A 22,970-nucleotide genomic window follows, 5' to 3' on the forward strand; every position below is an offset into this window, starting at 1 on the left:
TTATAAAAAAATACCAAACAGTTTTGAAGGTCAAATTCTGAGATTTCCAAAAATATTTATTCCCTTAAAAACATTACTTTGAAAAAAAAATTGTTCACCCTTATCAGTTATCTTTACAGTAGAATATATGAATCCAAACTCACGTTTAAAAGAATCACAATTAGGGCTGGGGACATGGTGCAGTGGTAGAGAGCTCTCCTGGCACGTGTGAGGCACTGGGTTTGATCCACAGCACCACATAAAACATAAAATAAAATAAAAGTATTATGTTTACCTACAACTAAAAAAATACATATTTAAAAAAATAATCACAATCACTATTTGCTTACAAATTGCACTTGGCAGTATTTAGCCAGGAAAGCTGTTCTCTGAGTAGCATCAACTGAGGAAACCTCAGGGCATCCACCGGGACTATGAGTTTCCTTGGGATGGACTTGATGGCTGGGGGCCAGACTCCTCTTCAGGTCTGCTCATTCATGTGCCAGCTCATTCTGATGAGGGTTACTGTCTGAAATTTAGGTAAAGTCAACAGCCCAGTACTTACATGCAGGCTCCATGGAGCTGTCTGGCTTCCTTACAGCATGGAGGCTGATTTCCAGGAGAAAACATCCCAAGAGGCAATAGGAAAGTTGCTGCTTTCTTAGGGCCTAAGTCTCAGAACTGGTAGAGCATTACTTTGCTGCACACTAACAGTCAAGTAGTCACCAAGTTAGATTCAAAAGGAGGTGCACAGACCCACTCCTCAATGGGAGAAGTGTCTAACAATTTGGGGGCTGTGTTATAAATGGGTATAAATTAAAATGCTTAAAAAAGTTGAATAAATATAAAAATAGTAAAAGAAAAACAAGAAACAAAACTAGAAAATTAATGGAGGAAATCAATCCACATGAATGTCAACAGGATGTTAATTCAAGTTATGAAACTACTGGAATTGGGCATGATGGCACATGCCTGTAATCCCAGCTCCTGAACTAAGGCAGGAAAATCACCAGTTGAAGGCAAGCTTGGGCTTCAGAATGATTCCCGGTCTATAAATAAATAAATAAATACAGCATTTAAGTTTGAGTGTATTAATAAAACAGATTTTGAGTATGCATGGTATGTATCCACTGATCTTCAGCATAAAGGACAAGTCTAGACATTACATCACAAATTTCATGAAACTTTAAAATAAAAGGCTGATTAAAAAACAACTCATAAAGTAAAACAATGTAGGAATAGTTGTTAGTAAATACAAATCTATTCAAATTGTGTATTTTGAAGTCAAATATTGCTACTAATGAAGACTTCCATTACCAATTAAAATAATAATAATTTATTATAATACAACATAAAATGTTAGCCTTGCCAGGCTTTTCATCTTCTCCAAGAAGCAAAGATGCAAAATTATAATACCTGCCAGAAAGAACAAATACCCAATGGTTTTTATTCTTTTTCTATAATGAATTCTGGTTCAATCACTTCACATTGCACTATTAATTAACAAGGATAATTGAAAAAATAAATGCCAATATTTAGTGAGTAAAATTGCAATGTACTAGCAATTTTTCCAAATCTTTCCCATGTATTAATTTATTTAACATTCTATATTTAACATCTTATTTTTACTGGTGAAGAAACTGAAGCACAGATTGATTAACCAATGACAGAGCCAAAACTAACCAAGGTGGTCTGCCACTAGAGTCCCAAACCAGACATGTTCTATACAAGGCAGGAGGACCCAGGACAGGTTGGGCATCCCTAATCTAAAATGTCCTCAAAAAGAACATTCAGAATGTGTAAGTTAGTAAAGTCAACACAAATATTCCAAAATGGGGGGGGGGGCTCCAAAATCTGAAACATTTGGTTCATAAGCATTTGGGATGAGGAATGCTCAAGATGTATACATGATTCAGAAAGTATTCCTATTTTATTCTATAAAACTAATAGTTTCCAAAAACACAGAATCTTTCAAGCAGAATCACTTCATTAAAAGAAAGAGAAAGAAAGAAAAAGAATGAGCTGGAGGCTGGGGATGTAGCTCAGTGGTTGGGCTTGTATGACATAAACAAGGCCCTTCACTGGATCCCCAGTAATAAAAATAAATAAATAAAAATAAAAAGTGCTAAATAATAGAATGAAACAAAAAAGAGAGCTGGAAGATATTTTTTGCTTTTCTTTGTACACCACTTTCAAGTAAAAATACTGAGAAATGTTCACTATGTGCCCAGGAACTTACACAGGGAGCATGGAAGATGCTCTTATCTAACCATGAGATAATGAAGGACCCCAACTGAACCCACATGGAATGTGCTTGCAGAAGATCCACTCGCTGTCCTCAGAGGGTACAGAGATAGAGGGCAAACAACACTTAGTACAGGTAACTCCAAGTGGGATGATAAAGGGATGACTTACAGAAGTTATGAAGGAAGCCTGAGAGCAGGAAGACAAGGAAATCCATTTTTACAACAGTGCAATATTAAGTTTTATAATTCAGATATGCAATAGAATTACAGAAGTGGAATACAGCTCTAGTTCAGGCTGATGGAGGAGAGCTGGAAAAGAGGGTAACACTTCAAGTGAGTATTAAAGAAGGAGTGAAATTTAGCCAAGGAAAGGAATCAAGTACCTTGCTCTCATATGATCATTCGAGTCACTTATACTCTGTAGTTCTAGTGGAGTGCTCCACAGGTATACCAAACAGGATGAAGAATTATCAGGAATAAAAAACACTCAAATCACACATAGTAGGATTCTCAAGCCCTTCTTTGTTTTTCTCTTCTTTTTTTTTTTTTTGGTGGTCACTAAACACTTGAAGTATCTTTTATGTGCTAGATACTTTTTTTGCAGTGAAAATAGAAAAATAAAGAAATATCAAACCCATTTGTAATATTTTAAGTCAACCTGGAAGTTAAGTCTTTTTTCTTATGAACATGAAAGAGACCTTTTAAAATTTGAGCTATCATCGTGAATTATCTTTGGGATAAAAATGTCAGATAACAAAGATTTCAAACAATGGCTTGCAATGGAAAGCAGAATAAATACTGATGTTGTTCCATATCTTAAATACACTAGAGCCATGTTTGGTCAGTCATAAGTATTTATTGACTATAATCAAACAAACTATATCCAGAATATACCAAGAGTTTTATTAAATAAGTTGGATAAAACAGATAAATAAGTTTTGTCTAAAACAGATCATGATAAAACAGATCATAGGTAAATGGGTTAAACACTTAAGTAGGCATAAGTAGAAATAAGAAATCCAAATGTCTGTATGCATGAAAAGCTGCTATAAACTTGTTTGGTAATCAAGAGATGGCAATTTTAATTTGGTAATCAAATTAAAAGTAAAATGATTTAAGCCCCCCCCCCCGCATTACTGATTGATTGCAGTACTTGGGATCAAACCCATGGTCTTGTGCACGCCAAGTAAATGCTCCACCACTGACCCATATCCCAGCATTTTCAGTTAAAATGTAAAACATCTGGCAATACCAAGTATTAGTAAGAAGAAGGTATAGCAATGGGTACTCACACTAGTGGCAGAAGAATCAACTGGTACAATTCCTTTGGAAATGCTTGACATTGCCTAGTAAGTTTGAAATGATACACACTATGAGCAGTGACTCCACTCAGGTATGGAGAAGATCAGCACAGTGTGCCTGGACAGACTCACAAGAATATTCTGAACTGCTTTGTTCTATTAGCTTCAAACCAAAGACAAACCAGAAATCTATTGACAGCAGAAAGGTTAAAAATCACAGTAGTTCCTTCAGTGAAATATTTTACTACAGAGAATTGACATACCACAGCTCTATGACAATAAATAAGCCTTAAAAACACTGAAAAAACAAGCCTCCAAAGAGTTAACACTATGATTTCAGTTCAAAACAGGTAAACTTAACTATAGTGCCTAGAAGCCTAGCAGTACCACACTCAGTGACAGCATAAGAACAAGGAGGTAATCTGTCCAACACAGCCAAGTGGCAGGCAAGAGGAAGAGGCCACCACCCAGGCTTGTGCTCATGGCAGTGTGGTAACCTTCATTTACCTACCTCATGTGCATCATAGATCATAATCCATAAGGTCAAAGAAAAGCTCCAAGGGGAAGTGTAAATGCTTGATTAATAGTTGAAATTACCAGAGTGGAATGATTAAAAAAAAAAAAACAGATTCAGAGCATATTCCAATGTTAGAAACCATGCATACATGCTACACAAAACACGTACAGTCAGATCCAGTAAAATACCAAAAGATCAAGCTGATCGTGAAAATCAAATTTAAAAACTTCTAATCAATAGGAAGAAGTGCACACTGCTATCAGAGAAGCTATTACAATCTAGTATTAGGTGTCAAGTAGACTTCACTGATATACAATTTAATCTGAAGCCTTAAATGACATGCCTAGATTAAGTCTGTGAGAGGTGGCAAGTACTTCAGGCAGTTGGAAAAATATATGCAAATCAAGGAACTCAAAGCAGGCCAGGGTGGTCAAACTTTAGTATAGAGTGACTCCAGACTGGGCTGGAGGCACAGACATGGGCAAGTCAGGCAAGAATTGTGCTATATTATTGGGTATTCTGAATTCATCCTGGGGGAGATGGAAGACATGCAAGGGTTCTGTGCAGGTAGTTTTTAGGATTCAAGTTAGTTTAAGAAGACTGTTCTAGATGCTCTGTGGACTACAAGGAGAAAGACTATGAACAGGTAGTTATTTTAGGAAATGGTGATGACCTGCCCAGGGTAAAGGCAATGACAAAGGGTCAAAGGAAAGATGAAAATGCATGGGAAAAGGCAGAATCCACGGAGTGTAATGATGGAATGGATGAGGCAAGAGAGGAGCTCACCAAGATGCTGTGGTGAATAACTAAAAAAATGTACTGGAAGATGGGTGGGAAGTGAAAGTCCGGGGCAGACTGGCCCTCATGACACTTGGTAGAGGTAGCTGGCAGTCACTGAGCAGAGAGTGGGTAGATTCAGGAACTAGTGCACACAGATGATACCTAATGCCCTGGGAACAAACAACATTACTGAAGACAAAAACTACAAAAAGGAGGGGAAAAGCAAACACAGGACAATTTTAACAAGAGCACTTAGGAGTTAGGTACAAAATGAAACCAAGTAGGAACCTGTAATAATCAGCTAACACTGTAGTTGTCTGTGACACAGAGAACAATTATCTGGTCAATGAATTTAGCTTCAAAACACACTGCAAGTTTGAAAGGAGGTCTTCATTAACACTATGTTCACATATTGAAAATACTGACAACTTTGTTTAAACACGGATTATGTAAAATTCATGTCTTCATGCAACAATGTCCAAAGTAGGATTTATCTTCCCTCAATCCTGTTGATCATGCTTCCTCCACCTTGTTTAATGATCTCATTTATCTAGCTGTTTCACTTCACCTACATTGGATCATTTTTATACCCTCCATATCAGCAAAATCATAAAGAATATTTTCCACTTGCCCTCTTTTATTTTTATTATTGTGGTGGTTCTAACACCTGCTTTCATCATCTCATTCACAGGAAAACTCACCAGTAACCTTCTGTCCCCCAAAGTTGCCCTCCTGAAGCACAGCGCTGAGCACATCTTCTCGGTAGATGTGGACAACTGCTCAAGAGCCTGTGAGCTCTAATGAGCACCTACCATGTGTCCACTGTTCTTTCAGGATGGGGGAAAAGCTACCGAACAAGCAAGAAAACTTTCTGCCCTTAAGGAGCTAGCAGGAAGGCTGATGCTAAACCACTGATCAGGAACGTGAGGTTAGGAAACAATAGTGCCATAAAGAATCCCCAAGCAGAAGATCCAAGAAAATAAGTAGATAAATCAAACACAAAGATACATTATTATCCCTCACCTTCATCTGTCCTAGCTAGTGTCACTGTACCTTTATTTGTGCGCTCATTTCTTTGGCCTTATATTTTAGTATTTTACACGACTTTCTTTATATGTTTTCCTCTGGCCTGTGTGCTCAAGAGGGCCAATACTCTATATCTCTCTAACTCCTTTCACTTTGCACACACTAAATTCAAATGTAGAATTTTTTTGGCTCAGTCATCAGTGTCCCTAAAAGAAGTTACAAAGTCTTACTTCATTCTAAATGATTACTGGAGATAATTAAAATGTAAATAAATCCTCTATTTGCTCATTGTTTTTCTGCAATGCTATTTGCCTCTGCTTACTCTCTAACTATGACCTACTATCTTAGCAGTGTTTGTAAACTGATGTTTATTGAGTTGTCAAATTACCACACAAGGTCTGCATTAGCTGTTCATGGCTAGCTGGCCTGTTGCCTTTATCAGGAGGCTCAACATGCAGCGCTGACCATGCAGAACAAAATGGTTAATTATGCTTGCTTCTTCTTTGATTTCTAAGTGCAACTGCTGCTTTCTACATGCCTTTGGTGACCAAACCCTCTAAAAGTGACAGATGACCCATCCTAAGGTTGAGAAAATAAGTTTTAAGACTACTATAACCAGCTGATGGAAAGCATTTAAGGTCAGTTCCAGCATGGGGATGCTGAGATTTGGAGAGATCACCTCACTTGTAAAAGCTACACAAGCAATGCAAGGCAGAGATCAGAATTCCAGACAGCTGCCTCTTGTCCCATAAGCATTCAGGCTTGTCCTATCAAAACTGAGCCCCATAAAACCTACCAGGCAAGGAAGACTAGACAATCATTTCAGGATCTCTTAAGATCTAAAACATGCACATGTGCACTGAGATCCTCTAACAGAAGTATGCAAGATTTGCAAATGTTTCGAGGTGAGGTTTTATTTTCAGAACTTTTATTAACAAAGCAACACAGACAATGGGAGATTTAAATAAGCTCCTTTGTATTCAGCGTATTTTGACTTTATTAAAACACACTAATTAAAAAATAATTTATATACTATAAAGAATTTCTAAATTGATTTTACAAATCTACAAAAATTGTGAGGCAATTCTTAATTTCTATCTAGCAGTGGGACCTATGGGTTTATTACCCAAATATGATCTATTGATACTGTGATACTTTTGGAAAATTGATCATTGCATATATTTCTAAACATATTTTTTAAAAACCTGTATATGTTCAAATCAATCACAAAATAAAGCACTCTAATGTACTGAGTCTTTAAAATTAACAATGCTCTAGTCCCATTTCCAGGCATCTGGAATCTGCATTTCTGGCCAATATGTCTAATTTTAATTTTTGCTTCGACAAAAGGAATATTTAATTGCTTTAAAACCAACTGTGAAAATCAACAACAAAGAGGATGAAGTAGTGTTGAGTCTGTGATAAAAATAGGTACTATAATGCTACTGGTTATGCAGGATCTGCTGTGAGTAGGTCGGCTCAAGGTCCCATGTAAACATCTTGTTTGTGTCCCGAAGCCTTGTTTTCTGCATGCCTTATACTCTCAGTAGGGTCCTCCTACTCGGGTCTAAACACAGGGCCACTGCACCCTATCGATCTTCTTTAAATCTCCAGAATAATAAATTTCAAGGCAACACAGCAGAAGTCGACTAAAGCCCTTTAATTACATCACTGCTGAAAGGAAATCATTGATCAATGGCATTATGGGAAAATAAACTGCCCCCCAAACCAGATCAAAGTCAATAAAATAGCTGACTAGCTGCCCCAGTTGGGACTTGGGCTAGATTAGTGCTTGTGGACAAGCAGAGACGCCTCTGACGCATGCTGCTTACTCTCTTTTTGAAGCTCTCCCTGGCAGGTGTCATGCTCTGAGCATGGTTTTTGATTACTCTAATTAAATATAGTATTATCAACAGATCTTCATATTGATCCTTAAAATCCCCCTTCTAAATGAAAAATTAAAAGCATAGAGAGCACTGCATAGGGTACCAGCTTGTTTTATAATTTTAGTTCTTTAACAATACTCTTAATATTGTATTATCCTAATATTTATTAATAGGGAGGTACCCATGACCTTAGGAATTTTAAGTAATATGCAAAATCTTCAATTTTAAAACTTGTTATTCCTGAGGTTAAATTCTTTTTAATTTACATGAAATTACATTCCTTCACTGAAGTCTCAATACTTTTTCTTAGTAAGTGTTGATAACTGTGCTGAAAAGACTCACTATTCTTTACCAATGGTATTATTTAAATACATTGTACAATACAGATAAAGCACTATGACAAAGAATTTTTTCATGCAATCTGTTCACAAAATTGTGAAAATATTTTAATAAAATAATTGAAATTATTTTAAACATGTTTATCATTTTCAAATAGGCAAGATTATTTAAATATATCAAATCCTATTAATTCCATAGGCACCCATTACAAAATGTTTTCTTCTATTTGATTAGGAAACAAACAAGTTTGAAAGCTTCAAATCTGTTTTCAAGAGGAGAAAGTACAAGTTTATAACATGAAATATTTATAATCTTATTGACACTTATGTTTTCATAAAAATTTCATTATTGTGTAATAATAAAACATACTGTCACCCTTAAAGTAAACGTGATAATCTTGAAAACATGTAAATTTAAGGAGATACAAGGGGAAACAGAAAATACCAGGTTGAAGGACTGGCTCCAGGCCTTGGTTTTGCTGTCTGCCCTAGCAAAAGCTAGCAGCCAGGCCCCCTCCGCCCTTCTCCACTCCATTCACTCTGATTCCCTCAGGTGACTCTCACTGTGAGTGCCCAAATGGCACCAACCTGTTGTTCAGCAGTCCATGAAAAGGCTAGCCTGCTGGCTGATTTACCAAGGGATTAAAGCCCTGAAACCACTTCAATCTGCTACTTTGTTTCCATGTAAAAGCCTTACCCATGATGCCAGTTCCCTCCTATTAAAACTGAAAATCTCTTTAAAAGAAAGAAAAATTCAATGTAAGAAGTGTTTAATAGAGAGACCACATGCCAAAAAAATAAAATAAAATAAAATATATATATATATATATATATATATATATATATATATATATATATATATATATATATATATATATATTGTGCACCCTGGAACAGTACTATGAAATCACATTCTGTTAGTCCCCAACTCTTGCATTATTTATTTATTTAGAATTTCATATATTAAATGCCTTCCAGTTCATAAAACTAACAGAATTAACACAGGTGCCCATGGCAGTACTGCAGGATAGGGGAGGACCTAAACATTAATGTAAAGCTGCATGTAAATATAGTTTATCATTGCAGCAAAACATTGAATTAAAATTCCTATTTGTGTGAATTCTGTTGAATGCCAAAACATTATAATGGCATTAATTCATACCAGAAAATGGAGACTCCAAAAAACAAATAAGCACCTCACCGAGTTTTTAATTTAGTAACATGAAGAAAGACCTAAAAATTCAATATACTTACAAAATTTTTAGGTACACATAGCAATCAATTTTTCTATATGCAAAGACAAACAAAAATATGCTGATAGCTCTAATTTTTATCCAAATAAGCTCTAAGATGTTGTATTTTACACAGAAAACAAACCTTTTTCCTGATCTGTTAAAGCTCATGATCTATAATAGAGTAATAATCATGGTGATATTTTCCTTAAATGACTTCATAAAATCATTGTAACAAATACCACAACACTGGTACCAAGTGGCCACTAAAAAACTGGGAAGAAACTAGTATTTTAAAGATGGGTATTCATCACTAGGTCTGAGAACAACTTGGAGAAGCTGGAGAATGCAGCGAACCTACAGTCAAGTCCCACTGAAGAGGTAACTGGCATGTAAGTGCACACTGATCACATACTGGCTGCCATTCGTTCAGGAGGTCTGCTTCACAAGCAATTGCAGGGTTATAAGATTCAAGTGGAACTGCCTGTTAAAGAGGATGGGTTTCCACTTCAAAGTAATCTGTTTCTATTTAAAAACTTTCCCAATTGAGTTGACAGATTTTCACTGAAAGTTCTAATAGATAAGCCTATTTCACAATATTTCACTGAAGTTTATTTATTCAAGCCCTAAGAAGGGAGGAAAAAAAGCACAAGTTGACCCAGTAAGAGCTGAACTTGTGTGAAGTATCTGGGAGCCTGTACTAGTGACCTGGAGCAGATCATTTGAGGAGAAGACAAATGTTACTGCTTCTCTCTTCACTCTTTACTATCGTGACTAGTGTCCTGTCCAAGATACTTAGGGTTGCCAAGAGCACAGATTTGCTGGAATGAAAAACAATGCCAGCCATGGAGGTGTCAGTGCCAAAGGCTTAAGAGAAAATGAATGTGCTCTAAGTTAGGATCCATGTGATATTCAAATTCAAAGTGCTTCACATAAGGACAGGACACTCAAGGTCCCATTTCAATCACAATTTTATTACAGTGACAAATATGAAATTCTGACTGCCAATAAAAATACTGAATTTGATGCACTTCTGTGCAAAATTCATGGCCTTGAAAGATATTCTGCAAGCTGTCACCCACAAGGACCATAATGGATTTTTCTTTAAAGAAAAATGTTTATAGTATGAATTACTAAATGTATTTTATGTGGGTTTTCACATTTTAAATCACAAAACATAAATTATTTTTCTTCGTTGACCTTTATTGACAAAATTCACATTACATGGAACTTTGAGATGCTCCTTAATCAAGTTTTATAATAATGAATTACATTTAAAGTATTTCTTTTCTACAAAACTCATGTGAAATTTCTTTCTTATAGTTTATATCACAGATTGTTACACTAAATTTTATATGATCCATATAATAATCATTAAATAAGTCTCTTGTTAAATTGCTCATAAAATAGAAATAGGTATTAATAGTCAATGCTAGTAAAAAATAATTTCCACTTTAGACTTTAAGCAATGAGAAAAATTGTTTATTGATTTTTTATTTATTTTAAATAAGTCAAGAAAGGTGTTAACTAGAAAACAGGGTAGTTTTCTAGATTTATGTTTCCTTTGAGGTGTATTTCCTAAACACAGAACTGATGAGGCATAAAACTGCTAAATTTTAATACTGGTGGAAATAAAGTCTGTGGTGAATAGACACATCACTGCCATATCCTTCTGTCCTTACAGGAATGATCCATGCAAAATTCAGTTCAAAGAAAAAGCCAAGAACAAGCCATGATAATCACTCCCACCAACCCCCTAACTCACCAAAACCCTGAAAAAGGAAGCAAGACCCTAGACACAGAGCTTCAATGAGCTATTATTACATGCTCATCCAGTCCATTAAAAGAAAGTAATTTAATCAGTTTATAGTTTCTCAGGAAAATCTCATTCAGAGAAATTTTATTGCCAGCTATCTAAATAGTAAATACTTATTATCCTCTCAAAATGAGTTTTTGCTTGCCAAGGGCAAACCCACTGCTGATATTGTAGAGCTCTGTCAGAGAAACCAGAAGTTAAAAAGGTTATAAAGATACCATTAACGTCATGGGACTGTCTTGTCAGGACTCAAAAATGCTTAGTAATTGAGGGTTTTATTCAAAGTGTATTAGCACCCATACAAACAGCACAGTTAATATGATGCCTTAGGCTTTATTCTGTTACAGCCCAGAAAGATCACCTACAAACAGCTGGATACTGTAAGTGCATCTGCTGGGGAGCACAACTCATCTTATCTTCCGGTTCTAGCTTGAGTCTGGAAGAAAACGTCAGTGACACACAGAGCTTGGAGGCAAATCTGGATCCATCCGATGAGAAGAGAGACATGGAAGGAGCTCTAGTTGGTCCTGACAGCATGCATGTCTGATGGAGGCAGCAGGTTGAGAAAAGGGCAAAGACGCTTTGTTTGAGGCTCAGAGCCCAATTCAAAGCAAAGATGCTACAACATAATCTATATTAATATTCATTAATACACAAAATGATGAATGATTACACTGAAACAATCAACAATAAAGAGCATAAAATAATTCTACCTCTATCATATTACTTTTTAATCCCCCAATGATTTACAGAAGTGAAATAATTTTTGCTAATTTTCTTATTTTGGAGCTATTGGAGTAATTACATAGAAAATATTCTACTAAAAATTGTTTTTTAATTTAAGACATACATCATACAACTTTTAAAGCTAGTCACCTGTCAGCTCTAACAATTGCATAAATAATGAGTACTGAAAGAAAATCTGTAAAGATTTTAAGACTACTGATGTTACTGTGCCTACCTCTCTCTGCAGACCATGGTCAGCATGAACATGGACAGACTAATTTATGAAAATCAGAGTGCTAAAGTCTAGTCGCCTGGGCTATCTAGTTTTCCACATGTCAAACACAAGTGATGGAGTGAAAAGAGAGGGAAACCAACTCTGTGAGAGCCACATTTTCTCAGCTGGGTACGGTAGCCACACCGGCAATTCCAGCTACTCAAGGGTACTGAAGCAGGGGATTTCAAGTCCAGGCCAGCCTGGGCTACTTAGTGAGAACCCTGTCTCTAAATAAAATTTAAAAAGGACTGTGAATGTACCTTAGTTGTAAAGATCCCCGAGTCCAATCCCTAGTACTTAAAACAACAACAACAACAAGATATTTGTCACAGGGAAGGATACTGGTCAGCCAGACTTAAGAGGGCTGTAGGATCAAGTAATTGTGGAAGCACTGAATAATCACACTCCAATTGCCACTGTTCAGTGGAGTCCCCCAGCCCAAATGAGCCTGCCTGGGAAGTCCATTCTGCCTTTGTGGCTCAGTTCTGGTACCACTTGACCCCCTTTTCCTAGACTGTCTCCATTATTCTCTTCCTCTGTACCTTGCATAAAAGACACTGAGCTTCTTCAGATAGGGAGTGGATTTGTTTGTCTCTGCACACTTAGCACCTACCATGTTATCTACACACAGTAATGGCTCAGTAAACACTTAGTAAATCAGCATTAAGCCATTATTTTATTTGAACTGGAATTCAAGGTAATTTTTCTCGATACACTGACCAAAGACCTTCCCACATGGCTTTCAGTAGGTCTACGCCTGACTATTTAATACATATAATTATTATGTTAGCTTTTTGTCACTGTGACCAAAATACCTAACATAAATAATTTAAAGGAGAAAAGACTTATTCTGGCTCATGATTTCAGTCCATGGAAAGCTGGTTCCATGGCTATGGGCTTGTGGTGAGGCAGAGCATCATGGTGGAGAGACACAGTGGACCAGAGTTACTTCGTGGTAACTGGGACGCAGAGAGAAAAACGGAGGAAGGAGCCAGGCAAGACATACCCCACCCCCAATATTTCCTATATCATAAGCCTCTTCCCATCTCTGACCCAATATGATTCCTGAGCTTCTCACCCTAAAATTTTCTACCAATTGCTAAATGCCAATTCATATCCATTTTTTTCTTCTTTGGAACAAATTAATTACAAGGGGATGACATTAAAAGGTGAGACTCTACATGGGTCAGCCATGCAAGGAGACAAAGAAGTATGACTGAAAGAGGGACAGACAAGTTCAAAGTGTAGAAAGCTTTCTGAATTTGAGGGTTTGAAACAAATACTTTGTTAATAAGATTATGCCAGAGACTCATTGTTTCTCTTATAACTGGACACTAAAACTGTTCCCAATATTCCACTGTAACACACAAACCTGTAATACACAATCCTGTGCTGAATATCCTTCAGCACACATGTTTAAGACATGTATCAATATTTCTATAGGATATTTTTCTAGAAATGGAATGCTGGCTTATTTAAATTTTGGTGGAGAATGACTCCGTGGGTATTAGATGAAGAGACTCTTCCACCTCCACATGTCTGACGCACACAGTGCAAACAAAACAGCATAACTTCAGTAAGGAGTTAGCCGAGGGCCAAAGTTACCATGTCACTGCTTCACACAGACAGTATCTGGTTATGGTATGACTCAAAGCCAAGGTTAAAAAGTCCCTTGACTGGCGTCTTTATGCTGGTTAGTTTACACATCTTAAAAGAAAGGACACTCAAGTTCTAGCATAACTTTGAATACTTCCTCATGAACTGATTCAGGTTGAGTGTATCTCCTACTATTTTACCTAGACCAGAAAATCATTTCTAAGAGCACTCAGGCATAGAACACCAATTAAAGTTCAGACACTCTGAATAGTAAAAGAAATATGGTGAGCACGGAGCTGGCACACTGTGTGGGGACACTGTGCCCAGAGGGGCCCACCACCACTCCTTGATAGGTGCTCGAGTGTGCAGGAGGCTAGCAAGGGACATAGTGCCTGGGACATGGAAAGCACACAGAGCACCTCACTCATTGCTGCCATAATTCTCCTTGAACTCTGAATTGTACCTGCAGTGATAATGCTCTTCCATCACCACACTCTCATGTCCTCCAGATGTCCTGACTGATTCTTACTAGCCAAGTTGCACCTGCACTAGCACTTGCCAGGCAGTTCGTAACTGCACGAGGCATTTGCAGCTGAAGACATAAAACTGAGCAATGTGAAGATGTAAGCTTGCTTTAGACTGCTAGCAAATCCCAGGAGCTCCATTTAGGGTCCACTTATTCAGAGTAATGTCCTTCCTTTTACTATGAACAAATACCACAGATGCTTTTCTGAGCAACAGTAAAAAACAAACAAACAAAAACCCAAAAAAACTTCAGAGTAGATCTATCCTCATTTAAATCAAAACAAAAACATCCAACTACTGCCCCACACTAGGAAGTACTTTACAACTGACATTTTTATTACTCACCCTAATGTATAGCTGGCATTTCTATGTCGGAATTTGGAAAAACTAATAAGCATTTTAACTATTATTGTAATCAGCTAAATTGAAAGTGGTTCTTCAAATGAACATGGGGCTCACATGACATTAGGGGTTTAGTCACTGAGCAGCAGTGCTCCTCCTCCTATGCAGTGGGTAGACTTGCTTCACAGAGAAGCAAGCTAGTCTCCAGGAGATGCAGAAGGCAGTGTAGCTGGCCCCAAAATTCCCTTGCAGCGGCTGCAGCAGAGGCCTTCACCTCCTTGCTGCTCCCTAGTCAGCAGGAGCAGCTGTTGGTACCAGAGCCCATTACACACAGAACTGCAGGGTGTGGCACACTGGCACAGCAGGATAACGCAGTGGGCTTCATTCTGGAGGCTGAGCATAGGCAGTCCCCACTGGGCTTTCATTCTTACACCTTGAGGTTAAGGAAGCTTCCACAGTGCTGTCTGCTTCTGTGACAGGATCAGTGGACATTTCCTTGCCACTCATGTCTTCTACCTAGATACCCAAAGCAGGGCAGTGGTGCCTCCTTCAGGATTCAGGCTTAATAGAGCTTACTCATAAGTGTGCTATACATTACAAATGAGCATACAAATGAGCCTCTAGTGACCTTGTGTAAGAAATATCTCAAACTAAACATTTTTAAAATGTCAAATCTTCTCTGATTTGACTCATAAAACGCCTTTCTATTGACTCAAAGAGCCACTCTAATATTTTTACTTCTTGCTTAGCTTTGGATTAGGCTCTGGGCAAGGGTAGATTCCATTCCCTGACACTGACCACCCTCTCCAAGATTCACTTTAAATTTATTTTAATGGTAAAATCCCTGAAATCCCAGGGTCAGCTACTGGCAAGGGAAGGCTTATTCCTAACTACCAAGGAATAAAAGAAAGCCAGGTACATTGAGAGAAGTGACTGTAAGTTTGTTTCAACATTTCTACTCTTAGTACACCACAGTGAAGCAGCTGTCGATCCTGGGCAACTGGGACATGTCTTCTCCTGGCAATCTGTGAGTACCTTCTTGGAGGACACTTTTAACCCTCATGGGAAGACATTTTCCTGCTACGAGCTCTGAGTTGACCAGCATGTTGCTTTGTTATGCCATAGTTCTAAATATCAATTGCTATTCAGTACAGTACCCAAATACCAAAAATGGTGGGACAAGTATAAAAAATAAGACTGATATTATCATAGACTATACCTCACCCTTGGTGCTTACTCACCCTCTGCACAACTGTTTTACTCCAGCTTAGGTAAGAGGGGTGTGTGTGTGTTTGTGTGTGTGTGTGTAAATACATACCTAGTCCTCCAATCTGAGAGTGAGCTTCAAGGTGTAAGGATCATTCCATGTGCCTGATAAATGTCAAAATACTGGGCCCTATCTGTATCACCATTTTTAATGAAGGCAACCATTGACAAGTCCTTTAGCCTCTATACGTCTCATTTCCTCCTGTCTAAAACGGGAGTATTAATATCAACAATGTTTGTTTTGTACAAGTATGTAGGAATTACGAAATGATGTAAAATACGATGTTTTGAAAATGTTAACAGAATATGCAGACATTAATGCTAACACATCAAAAATTATTTTTCTACAAATACATTAATATTTATTACATAGCTTAAAGTGACTTCATCATGTCTAGGAGTCAATTTTTTAAGTTAAAAAGATTTATCTTTAATTTTATAATGAAAACCATAGAGAATCCTTATAAGAAAATTTTAAAATTATATTAATGTTGAATAAGTAAAAGAAGCTTCCCATAGCAATCTGCTAGTGCTCACCAAAGTAAACAGGCTGGAAGCTGCACTCATCTCACCTATAACTTCTCCATGCTTACCTGGCATGCCTAGCACATCAAACTGAGGTTTGCAATCTGCCAAAACAAGAGCCACGTTGCTGCCCATTCTCTGGTCATCTCTGGGGCTGTTCTCTGTGTGTGTGTACATGTGTGTTTATGCCCTAAGAACCTCCAGTGAGAACATAAGCTGGCTACTTTTAGAAGACTCATTTCAAAAAGATTCCATGCACAAATAAGGATTTTTTTAAAAAAACAAACATTTAAAGAAATAGGACTGGGGTTGTGGTTCAGCATATGCCTAGCACATATGAGGCCCTGGGTTTGATCCTCAGCATCATATAAAAATAATTAAATAAAATAAAGATACTGTGTCCAATTACAACTAAGAAATATTTTTTAAAAAATAATGATACAAGGGGGTTGGGGGAATGCACCTCTCCTGTCCAACTCAATCTTATCCTTGGTCACACACGGAAAAGTTTTTTTTTTTTTTTTAATTTTTTTTAGATGTTGATGGACCTTTATTTTATTCATTTATTTATATACAGTGCTGAGAATCGAACCCAGTTCCTCACACATGCTAGGCAAGTGTTCTACCACTGAACCACAGCCTCAGCCCTGAAAAGGTTTTGACATTTTTGCTGAATCAAGAATGCATACAGTATCAATATCTGTAAGTATTTTTAAAAAATAAGTGTACACAGAAGTTCCCCTTTACTTCACAGTTAAATGATTAACAAAGACAGTAAGGCACCTGTCTAGAGAAATGACAGACCTGCAAATGCAAACACTCAGATATGGATGGTTCATCCTTAAGCATTCTAGTGAACTCAAATGTTTTTATAAGCTACAGGAACTAATTAATACTATTATTTGACTTGCAGGCTCTCCCTCACTCCACAGTGCTAGGGATCATGCAAAGCACGTGTGCTACCACTAAGTTGTACCCAGCCCTTGTAGGCTATTTCTACCTCGTACTAAGCAAACAGTATTAAACTGATTATACTGGTCCTTTTTAAAGTCCCCAAATTGCTTGATCAGTATTCCAGACCAAAAGTTGGAGTGAGGTCCAGAACCCAATGCCACAGACAAACCCCAAAGGGAGAAAGGAAACTTCTCTGACTAGAGAGTGTTATAATTAAATGTGACTGAATGGCTTTTAATTGCTTGCAGTACTCAGAGAAATGAGACAGGTTTATCACAGTTAATCCTGGTATTTTTATTTGAGATGTATATAGAGGTAAATTATTTCTCTAATTATTTAAAGATCATATTTGGAAAATGATTCAGTTGACATATTGTAAGTTACCCAAAACAGTTAATCTCAGAAATAGGTATACACAAATACATACACACACACACACACACACACACACACACACACACACACACACATTTTAATATTTATTTTTTGGTTGTAGATGGACACAATACCTTTATTTATTTTTATGTGGTGCTGAGGATTGAACCCAGGACCTCATACATGCTAGGTGAGCACTCTACCCCTGAGCCACAATCCCAGCCCCTTATAGATATATTATACCAGGAAATTTTGGTTAAGTCTAAAAATATTTAAAATACGGTATACACAATTTAACAATGAGAGCTCATTTTATGTGCTCCAAAAGCAACACTTTGTTTTATTTGTGGATGGACCTTTATTCTATTCATCTATTATATGTGGTGCTAAGAATCAAACACAGTGCCTCACACATGCTAGGTAAGTGCTCTACCACTGAGCAAAACTGCAGCCCCAAAAGCAATTCTTAATTGAGGCACAAAGATATTTAAAAACAAAGAGCTGAGATTTCAATGAGCTCTGTCATTCACTAATTTCATCTCAATAAAACTAGAATATGAAATTCCTACATTACCTCTTTTTCTGGCATCACTTTTTATAAGGAGAATTGTAATGAGTTTATTTATGACAAAAAATTCTTTCAGTTTACCTAGCAGTCAGGGCTGTCACTGTTTGTGCATGCTTTCTTAACACTGTTGCAGAATTATTAACACTGTTACAGAATTTAGCCACACACTCTCCTTTCAAGTGAAAAGGATACAAGGAATGTAATCACTCATGTGAGTCTGGGGAACATTTTGTTACATGAAAAAATCATTTACTCCATGGGCTGTCCTCCCTAAATGAGAAGGTTCCTGTTTCTCTGCTGTTGTTTCAAACCTTCACTCCACTTCCAAGTGCCATCACAGGGAGTGAGGCCATTCCTCCCATGGTCCCTCGGTGGCAGGTAAGGGAATCAATCATCTTTTTGTGGGAGAAAGGGATTATGGAGAATATGACTCAAACTATGGTCTCTGGATGCTACTTTAAAATATCAGAGCAGAAAATTCAATAAGTAATTTCTAAAATAAGTGGCTCAGATTTTTGCTTATTATAAGCATACAGATGTTATAATCACTCAGACAAAATGAGAACAGCTTCATGCAGCATCAGGCCACCGGGAAGGGGAAATGCTGTCTTTCTCCTTTGGGACCCTTCACTGCATAGATAAAGAGAGGAAAGCTGAGAGGGATCAAATGATTTGCCTATGATAAAAAGGATATGTACAGAAATTATCCAATTTCTTCTTGGGGGGAAGACACAGAAGAGGTGGAACTCAAAGCCAGTTCCTATAACACTCCTGAAGTAAAAAAAAGAAAAAGATGCTAACAGGTAACTCCAAAGTTACAAATTGTTGTGATATTTCATTCAAAGAGTAAAAAATTTAATTGCTTAGTTATTTCTTTTAGGCTACAGCATTAATGAGAAATAAACAACAGCAAAACAAGAAAGTCACTGCAGTACAGTAATATTTTCTACTATGTAAAGTGACTTAAAATGTTTATTATAAATATATATACCTATTTGCAGATGAGAAGCCCTGGAGAACATTAAAATTAATGAACTATGGCTTAGTTACACAATCCTAACTGCTTTGGTTTGGAGATGAGGTGTCCCTCAAAAGCTCCTGTGCTAATAATGCAGGAGGTGAAATGATCAGATTGTGAGAGCTGTAACCTCATCAGTGGATTAATCCACTGGATGGATTATTAATTTGAAAGGATTACTGTACTGGGTGATAACTGTAGCAGGTGGGATGTGCCTGGAGGAACTGGACCACTGGGGACTGCCCTGGGGTTTATACATTCCATCTCTGGCCCTCTATCCTCCAGCGGCATGTGCTCTCTACTTCAAGGCTGTCTTGAGCTGAGAAACTTTCCTCTCTGCCTCTCCTCTATGGGGTTCTGCCTCCCCTCAAGCCCAGAGTGATGGAGTCGACCTCCATGGACTAAGCTCCTGAAAATGAACCTAAATTACCTCCTCTAAGTGGTTCTTGTATTTTGGTCATGGTGATGAAAAGCTGATGGGCAGAGCAACTCTGTCCCACAGGGCAAGCAGAAAAGACACACACAGCTTCCCTCCCGCCATCACTATGCCTAAAGACTCAACATAAACCTATTTGCTCTGTCCTATCGGTTCTGTAATCACATACTTCTTTAGGAACTATAATGTCAATGTATATATACACTTCACAAAGTATGAGTAAAGGTACCTAGACTATCCAAGTATATCTATTTATATAGTGATTATAATTCTAGTTTTCAGTAATTTTCTAGACATTAAAATATTGGTATTTTTCTTGGCGAAACACTGTCTTTCCATTGTTTTTAAAAATGTGAAATGTGATTTGTGTATTGAGATATTTCTAGAAAGTTACATATTGCATTAAAATTCAACAATAGAAAGCAATCTGGCCAGACAAAAGTCCTCTTCCTCAATCATTAGGTATTATTTTGAATCTCATTTCCCCAGTTATTGGGCTATCAGGTTAATCATAAAGTTGGGAAATACCAATTCCTCTGGAGCCAGTTTGAGCCTTTCAGAGGTACCTGAAAAACTCATCTTAGCATTGAAGGAGGGACTGGGTTCCTGAGGGAAAATATCATTAGAAGTATGAGGAGGTATCTAAGTCACTCAAGCTGTCATAACAAAACAAAACAAGCTGTGTAGCAAAAACAATAGAAATACATTTATTTCATAGGTCTGGAGTCTAAAAGTCCAAGATCAAGGTGTTAACATGGCTATTTTCTTGTGGAGGCACTCTTCCTAGATGCTGTCTCAATGTGGAGTAGGGTGGGTCTCTTCCATAAGGGCACCAATCCCACCATGAGGCCTCCTCCGTGTGACCCTGTGTAAACCTAAGTGTCCAACTCCGGACCCTTTTACCTGGGCAATGAGGGCTTCACATATGAATTTGGCAAGGACAGAGTTCATTTTTTAGTGAGATTGTAGGCCTGTATCCTGCCCACTTCCCTTTACCCAGTGTAAGACTTTCGGGGCTCCCTTTCCCTTTCTCCACCAGAGTTAAGTCCATTTTCTTAAGGTCTGATGTTATCTTCTTCAAGATAATTCATTTTAACCCGAACCTCCCTCCCCCAAGAATGTGACACTCCAGGAGAACCAAGAACTGTCCTTCACTAGCTCTGGTCTTTTCTCAAGTGGAATGTTCCCAAGGAAACATTTTTAAAGTATCTGATTTTAAAAATGAAATGTCATTATTAAAGTGGATATTTCACAATTATGCAAAAGAAGACATGCACATATTGTTATTGCCACTCTGTTCTAGTACCTAATTAGTACTTTTGTGCTACAGATTACACTGGGTAATCATGGACATATAGTGGGTACTGAAAAAAATGTTGATTTGCTCTTCTCCCTTCCCCTCCATTGTATTCTGCTTAGTTGCTTCAGACTACTATAAAAAGAAACTCTTGGCAACCTTTTCTGTGGGGCTATAAATTGACAGTAAACTCTTTCCTGTTTTTACTGAATCCTTTATAGCTAAATAATTATGCTGGCACTGAAATATATCCAAAGTAAATAAGTCATTTTTTGTGCATGAACTTTAAGATATATTTATACATCTGAGACATGGGTTTAAAATCGGATTGGAAGACAGGCTTTGACATCAGACTGATTAAGTCTGAGTACTGATCTACCACTTATGGAGGTGTGTGACTACAGAAAGCATGGCCCCTCCTGAACCTCAGATTTTTCTGGAAACATTATGCACTAAGTATGTGGAGGTATAACTCCTTCAGAATCTCTTTCAAAATCTCCTTGTTTAGAAATTACAATGACTTCTTTTGAAGAAGACAGCCCAGCTTAATGTCCAACTAAGGTAAAGATGTTTTATTTACCAAGGAACCTTCAACAAATAAAGAAGATTCTAAATGAATATGACCAAGTACAACCTAAGATCCCAGCCATGCTGCAAGCAAACTCTGTACTGCCCTTTTGTTCAAATGATATTAACTTACAGGTCCTCTACTGCATGATCACTGAAGGCTGGAAGCAGTCTTAGTACTATTTTATATGCGGTATAAGGACCAGTAAAAATATTCTAACCCACCTTTTTCATTGTGTCCTGAAATTTTAGTCTTATTAGGAATAAAGCCATCAAAGTCAGGCTTGAGAAATTCTTTCAAATTTAGCAGACCATGAGACCTTTAGCATATTGAAAAAAGCTAACATGGCCCTTTACTCCTTTCTACATCTAGATGTCATGACCATATTCTTCTTTAAGCAAATGAAATAATGGAGGTGATATGCCTAGCCTAATATCTGGTGCTAGTATCTTTTCTGCTCCTAATGAAGGCAGAATAAGCATGAAAGAAAACTGATGTTTCACTACAATTTTCAGGGTAGAAAGGAAATCAGAGAGATTTTCAAAAAGTTCTTCTGTTCTTTTTTCCCATTCTCATAGGTAGCCTACCTTTTCCTTGTTCTACTAAGTAAAAGTGTTAAGAGTCAACATACTTCCTCATAAAGACTGTGGGCCATGTATTTCTGGCTTGTGAACTTTACTGATCAGATGGATTCTGATGGAAACCAGTGTTTGCAATTTTTAAACCCTCACTATGGCCCCTACCCACAACCCCTACAACATCAAATAATAACAACTTGCCCATACAAAAGGCCTTTAGTTTCTTTCTAAAAGCATGTTGATCATATACCACAGACTCAAGCAGCCATCTCACTACAAGGCCCACGTTAGAGTGGTTTGACATGGTAGCATACTAACTTTATAGTGAGAAGAAATTAGGCAAAGAGGAACTTGCTTTATTGGCAAAACTAAAACATACCAAGTAAGGATTACATATGATTTTAAAATACTTAAAATTACCAAGTTAAACCTGCTTTAATTTAAACTATTTTAAAATTCACATGTTATACTTTTCTTATTTAAATTTATTTACTCATAAGTTGATACATACTACTTTTAAAATAATCTACATATTAAGCCTATTACCTAAAATGGAAAAGATGACATCTACAAAGTTAAATGATGTAAAACTCCTTTTATAAATTTTTAAAACATATACTGTGAATGCTTTCTAAAACACACACCTTGAAAATGCATCCACTCACTACCTGTAATCTTCTCTAAGTATAACAGGACACAAATGCATTTCATCAGAAGATCCTTCAGCGACTGCTAGAGATGAGGATCAAAACATTACCATTGCTAGTACTTTGGCTTGCAGCAAGCATTAATCAGAAGTCA

At 37.2% G+C, this 22,970-nt stretch overlaps 1 protein-coding gene and 1 long non-coding RNA gene across 4 annotated transcripts in view; both read right to left on the minus strand.

Annotated features, from left to right (window-relative positions):
• Rsrc1 (arginine and serine rich coiled-coil 1) overlaps positions 1-22,970 on the minus strand; it is a 368,715-nt gene that overhangs the window by 94,108 nt on the left and 251,637 nt on the right. The window lies entirely within an intron of this gene.
• On the minus strand, positions 144-1,286 carry LOC144375855 (uncharacterized). The gene is made up of 2 exons (XR_013435709.1): positions 330-1,286; positions 144-215 (listed from the first exon to the last, which is right to left on the minus strand). It is a non-coding gene; the product is annotated as an uncharacterized LOC144375855 (long non-coding RNA).

Source organism: Ictidomys tridecemlineatus, chromosome 3 (genome assembly GCF_052094955.1).
Source record: "Ictidomys tridecemlineatus isolate mIctTri1 chromosome 3, mIctTri1.hap1, whole genome shotgun sequence".
In the NCBI taxonomy this organism is placed as follows: domain Eukaryota; kingdom Metazoa; phylum Chordata; class Mammalia; order Rodentia; family Sciuridae; genus Ictidomys; species Ictidomys tridecemlineatus.